This window comes from Tupaia chinensis, unplaced genomic scaffold, assembly GCF_000334495.1.
Source record: "Tupaia chinensis unplaced genomic scaffold, TupChi_1.0 Scaffold143886_1, whole genome shotgun sequence".
In the NCBI taxonomy this organism is placed as follows: domain Eukaryota; kingdom Metazoa; phylum Chordata; class Mammalia; order Scandentia; family Tupaiidae; genus Tupaia; species Tupaia belangeri.
The window spans coordinates 1,579,002-1,585,373 of NW_006203737.1; positions in this window are offsets into that span (position 1 = coordinate 1,579,002).

The window sequence follows — 6,372 nt, forward strand, 5'->3', positions numbered from 1 at the left end:
CTTTACCCCTGCAGTGTCTTTCCCCTTGACTCTGGGAGCGTAACTGGCTTTTGTCAATTGGAAATTAGCAGATGTGACACAAACAGAGGCTTGAGAAGTGTGTATGGACTAGAGCCTACTCTTTTCTCTATCATTGCCAGGAGAACATACCTGGGCTAGCGTTTTAGAGCAGGGGTTGGCAAACATCTTCTGTAAAGAGCTAGGTCAGAAGTATTTAAGCTTCGTCAGGCATATGGTTTCTGTCACAGCCACTTCACTCTGCTATTCTGGGGCAAAAACCAGCCATACCCAATACATAAACACATGGGCATGTCTGTGTTTCAATAACTTTTTAGTTCCAAAAACAGGTGTTGGGCTGACTTTGGCCTGACAACCTCTTTACTGGAGCAAAAGAGGTGGAGCAGGGGTGAGTCACCCTACCCACACCAGTTGAAATGTTAGACCAACCAGGCAAGTCACAGACATACGGACAAGCCCAGACAGGACAAGCAGAACTGCCTAGCCTAGTTGCAGATGAATGAACAATAAGCACTTGTTGTTTGCCACGGGGATTTTTGAGGTTCTCTGATACACAGCAAAAGCTAATTGATTTAGTATTACATTATTATACTTATCTAAAGCAGAAGAAACTGCTGTGTAGAGAGCCTACTCTTTTCTCTATCATTGCCAGGAGAACATACCTGGGCTAGCGTTTTAGAGCAGGGGTTGGCAAACATCTTCTGTAAAGAGCTAGGTCAGAAGTATTTAAGCTTCGTCAGGCATATGGTTTCTGTCACAGCCACTTCACTCTGCTATTCTGGGGCAAAAACCAGCCATACCCAATACATAAACACATGGGCATGTCTGTGTTTCAATAACTTTTTAGTTCCAAAAACAGGTGTTGGGCTGACTTTGGCCTGACAACCTCTTTACTGGAGCAAAAGAGGTGGAGCAGGGGTGAGTCACCCTACCCACACCAGTTGAAATGTTAGACCAACCAGGCAAGTCACAGACATACGGACAAGCCCAGACAGGACAAGCAGAACTGCCTAGCCTAGTTGCAGATGAATGAACAATAAGCACTTGTTGTTTGCCACGGGGATTTTTGAGGTTCTCTGATACACAGCAAAAGCTAATTGATTTAGTATTACATTATTATACTTATCTAAAGCAGAAGAAACTGCTGTGTAGAGTTTGACAAAATTTACACACATACACACAAAGATAATGAAACTAAATAGTGAAGATGCCTTGTGTCTACACTAACAAGAGTAGCTGTAATTTACAGATTGGTGACTACGGGTCAAGCACTATGCTAAACCCTACTACATAATCACTAATTCTTAAAACTGTACTGTAATATAGACTGCTGAAAATTATTATCCACATTTTTTCAGATTAAAAACCACTAAAGCTTAATGAGTAGAGTTAACTAGCCCAAGGTGCTATGAGCAACGGAATAAGACCCTGGATACATGTGTCTTTCCACAATGTCACACTTGATTGCATAGCATAAGATTGAACATAGCAGAGTAGTCAGGTGAAGGGATAAGAACAACTCATGCTAGCTGATCACCTGGAGTAGTCTCTGGAGGCAAAGAGCCAGTTGTGGATCCCAAATATCTCCCAAGGATGCATCGATAGTTGGTCCCATCCATTCCTAGATGTCTCACGAAGGGTCTGATTGATGGATCCTGAGGCCAGGACAAAGGCAGCAAATCTCAGGTAGAGAGTCTCAAGTACCAAGGTCTGAGAGTCTCTCAAAGAATGGCTGGAGGTGATATGCTCTGGTCATGGTGCCAGGAGAAAATGGTGGAGTGACTCTGGTGAAGGCTCATTTTATGTCCCAAAATGAATGTAATCTCTTAGATTAGCACATGTGTCTAAGATTAGCACATTGTGAGTCTCTCCATGTCTGCTTGGGTAGATCAGCATGTCTGGAGTTTGAGTATTCTTGTTATGCCCTTTTGTTGTGGCAGACCAGGCAAGAAATTGAGGTGTACAAATCACACTTAGCTACTGTTTGATACAGTCTTTTCATTACACAGTGCATTTTGTATAACACAGTGCTCGCTACCTAAGGTTACACAGATGTGAAACATCAGAGCTGGAACTACCTCTAGGTATCTTAATGTGCAAATGACCAGACATACGATAGATATCTGAAAACTCAGATAATATTTCTCAGTTCAATATAATAATTTTTTTTCAACAGAATTTCTAAAGTATCTCTTAATTAAAACAAAGTATTTGTAACCATCTTGATGGTAATAAACAACCATTAAAATACAAGCAGGGCCAGCAGGTGGCATGGTGGTTAAGGGGCTAGACTCCCACATGGCCAACCATGGTTCAAATCCCAGACCTGATGGCTTAGAAATAACACTGAGCATGTGTGTGGATGTTCCCAAAATTCTGAGAGAAAAATGGAAAAGGGATTGAGGTATGGCCATTCCCCCTGACTTCCCTCTCACTTTCCCTCCCTGACTTTCTGTCTCATTCAGGCAAGCACACATGCCTTATGTCAAAAACCTAAAAATAAATAATACGAGAAAATGATATATTTTCTACCTTCCAGGATGAATCTTTTTTTTTATTTTTTATTATCATCATAATCTTCTTTATATTACATTGGATTACATATAACTTTACAGTGTATTATATTGCTTTTTCAAAAGGGAATGCCATGCATGTCAGTCAGTACAGAGACATTAATCTTGAGCATCAGTGAAAATTGAATAAACTTTCACTGGCAGTCATCAATTGAAGAATCCTGTTATCAATAAAAAGGCTGTTTAGCATCTGTGCCAAAATAAGATCTTATCTTTTACTGTAAGTAAAATAATAGGTTTATTTTAACTTAATTATGATAGTTTAATAGAATTTTTCTGTTACACCTTTAAAATATATGGTAATGATAGCATTTGAATATCTAAAACTTTTATATCCATGTATTTTATTTCTCAGCTAATCTAAAATAATCAGAAACTATCTCCTAGTTAGTCTGGTCACCCTGTCCTTAAGAAACAAAATAAAATAAAGAAGCGTTATTTCCATTAACATGAACAAATACATAAAGAGCTAATAAACTCATAAGCTGTTGCTTACATGATTACATCAAAATTTAAACAGTAAAAATAACAGTCTAAAAATTCCACAAGCAATATTAAGGTGACAAAGCCAGCTTTATAATTATTTTTCTTTATCTGGCCTCTGAACCTGAACTCAGATTCTGATATGAGTAGTGGCTATTTGCTTTTATAAAATATCTTCATGTAGCCAACTGATTTTACTAAATTCCTTTTACTTTTAGGAGAGATTTTTGCTATAGGGTTTATTTGCTCACCAGAGAGACAGAAAGTGAGAAATCACCACCACCACCTCACCACCCGCCCAGTGCGGATGAACATGCTGCAATCCCTTCTTCTCTGTTCTTCTCCTGGGATTTTGGGCACACACACACACAGACACACACACACACACGCCTGGTGTAAGTTTTAAGCCACCTGGTCCAGGACTCAAACTCTGGTAGACCACTTGGAAGTCCAACAACGTAACCACTATGCCATCTGTTGGTCTCAGATTTTACTAAATTCTAATTTGATCCTACAATTTAGTTGTTTGACCTAAAGAAAAGCATTTAACCCTTCTGAGTCTGAATCTCTTAATCTGTACTATAACAATAGTACTTACTTCTTTAGAATTGCTATGAAAATGAAAAAGCTAAGGGATGCAAAGTGTCAGATAGGGTCAGTGTCTGGCAGATACATAAAAGGCAGTCATTAGTTGTTCCCTGAATCTGATTCTGTTGCTGGAAACAAAGGTTGTCAGTGTAGTTGTTTAACTATTATTGACACAGCATTAATAAGTACTTTGAGAGAAACGATCAAATATGTGGCGTAAGGAATGATACATGTGAATTGATTGTGCATTAGACTATTTTCTTTTTGTAGATGATATGAGGACACAGGTAGCCATGGTCTGTTTATACAAGATGATTGAATATAATCATACTGATAAACTTATTTTGGTGTCAATAAAAATCTGACTTCTCTCTCGAATTAAATTATTATGCATCATATACTATCTGGTTAAAATGTCTACAGAATAATTATAATGAACTGATAATAAGCAAAGAAGATTTAATTATTTTAAGTTACTCAAAATATTTTAAAAGAGGGACCAGTAGTTGGTGTAATGGCTATGTCATTGGACTCCCATGCAGTCAACCACGGTTCAAGTCCCAGATCCAGTGGATTAAACTCAGGCCAGGCGTGTGTGCATGCATGCCCAAGATCCTAAGAGGAGAATGGAAGAGAAGGGATTGCAGCGTGGCCACTCCCCCTGGGGGGATGATTTCTCACTTTTTGTCTCTCTCTCTGGAGAGTGCATGTGCCCTATAGCAAAAACCTCTCCAAAAAAAAAAATTAAAAAAATGTAAATGAAAGGGATTTTATACAAGACAAGAAACCCATTTGTTATTATTTGCTACCTAATGACCACATAATAGAGAGGGAATAGAGTGAAGCACTTTGGAAAAATTCCAGAACAATTTGAGTAAAAATATGACTCTAGTTCACCACTTACTAGCTGTGTGATTTAGGACAAGTTATTAATCTGTAGGTTCCTGATTTCTGTAAGAGTGACAATTAGGACAAGCTCTGTGGCCTGGTGGTTAATACAGCTGGATCTCACATGGCTGACCATGTGGTTCTAGTCCCAGCCTCCATGGCTTTAGAACACACCAGACACTTGTGTGTACATGCCCAAAGTCCTGAAAGGATGGAGAGATGAAGGAAAAAACACCCCATGAGGGGTGCTAGCACAGGACAATTGACTCTAATCATGATCATAAACTGAAGCCCCCATGGGGGGGTGCTTCCTCCTCCTCCTTTCTCTGTCGGCCTCTCTGTTATCTCTCTTTCTCTGGTGAGCACAAGCACCCTCTGGTCAAGAAAAAAATAAACAAAGGCAATCAATCAGTCTATCAGTCTTCATTCAAGAAATATCTAGTACTAGTACCACTGGATGACATACACTGTGAACGAAAGGTGTGAGATGTTCATAAGGTATATCAATTTGTAATACATACAACATCAATATCTCACAACTTTCTTAAAAAAGATTTTAGCATAGTGTCAGGTACTTATTTTGTTCAAGAAACTGTTTTATTCTTAGTAAACAATCTGCTACTAATTAAAAGACATTATAAACCTCCAAGGCCTGTTCTGTGTACAGATATTGAAATAGTCTGTTTCTATTAAGTACTTAGTAATAAAGTATCTCCCAGTCAGCGAGGGCATCTGAATCATTTATTTTCAGCACATAAAAGTGTCTATGTAAAAAGAGGTTGCACTGCATGTATGTTATTGCTGCCTATTCAAAGTGGGTAACTCTCAAAGCATTTGAGTCAGCCACATCATTTTCTACCTTTGTACAGAAGCTGTTCTCCACCACCCCCTGGACTACTGCAGTGTTTTTAATGGGACAGAAAGAAATTTGATGACAATTTCCAGTAAGAACGCAATGGTATTGTTACTATGTTTTAAATATATCTTCTTCAGAGTTGTACTGTCCTATTATTCTGTCAGATTGTAAGATTAAGAATTTATTTCTTTAAAAAGTTTTCTATTTGAGAAAATGGCATATTTGGGGGCCTGCAGGTAGTGTGGTAGCTAAAGGCGCTGGACTCCCACATGGACAACTGTAGTCTGAATCCCAGACCTAGTGGCTTGCTCTCCCACTTTTCCAGTCACTGTCTGATTAAAATACAAAATAATAATAATAATAATAGTTGAAGTTAAAGAAAAGTAATTCTTTTTGTTTGTTTGTTTTTGCTATAGGGCATGTGTGCTCACCAGAAAGACAGAGAGAGACAGAAAGCAAGAAATCAGCCACCTAGAGGAGATGACCATGCCGCAAGTCCTCCTCCATTCTCCTCTCGGGATCTTGGGCACGCACGCACATGCACCGGCATGAGTTTAAGCCACCAGATCCAGGACTCAAACTGCAGTCGACTACATGGGAGTCCAGAGACATAGCCATTATGCCAACTGCTGGTCCCAAGAAAAGTAATTCTTAAAAGAAAGAAAATGGCATATTTGTCTATATATGCCAGATATTTGATTAATATGTCTATATATGCTATCTAATTATTATCTATACTATCTATCTACCTATCTAGCCTGATGATGTATTCAGAAGCAAATCTAACTCAGTATGTGGTTAACTGAGATCTAAAGAATCAATGCTAACTGGTTTCCACTTGGAGAAAGGGAGGAGCAAAAGGAGATAGCAATTTGTGCAAAGGTATTGAGGTTCACTGTGGCTGGAGTATTGAACGGAAGGAAGAAAACCAGTAAGAGACACGATTTAGAGAGGGAGGCCAGGAAG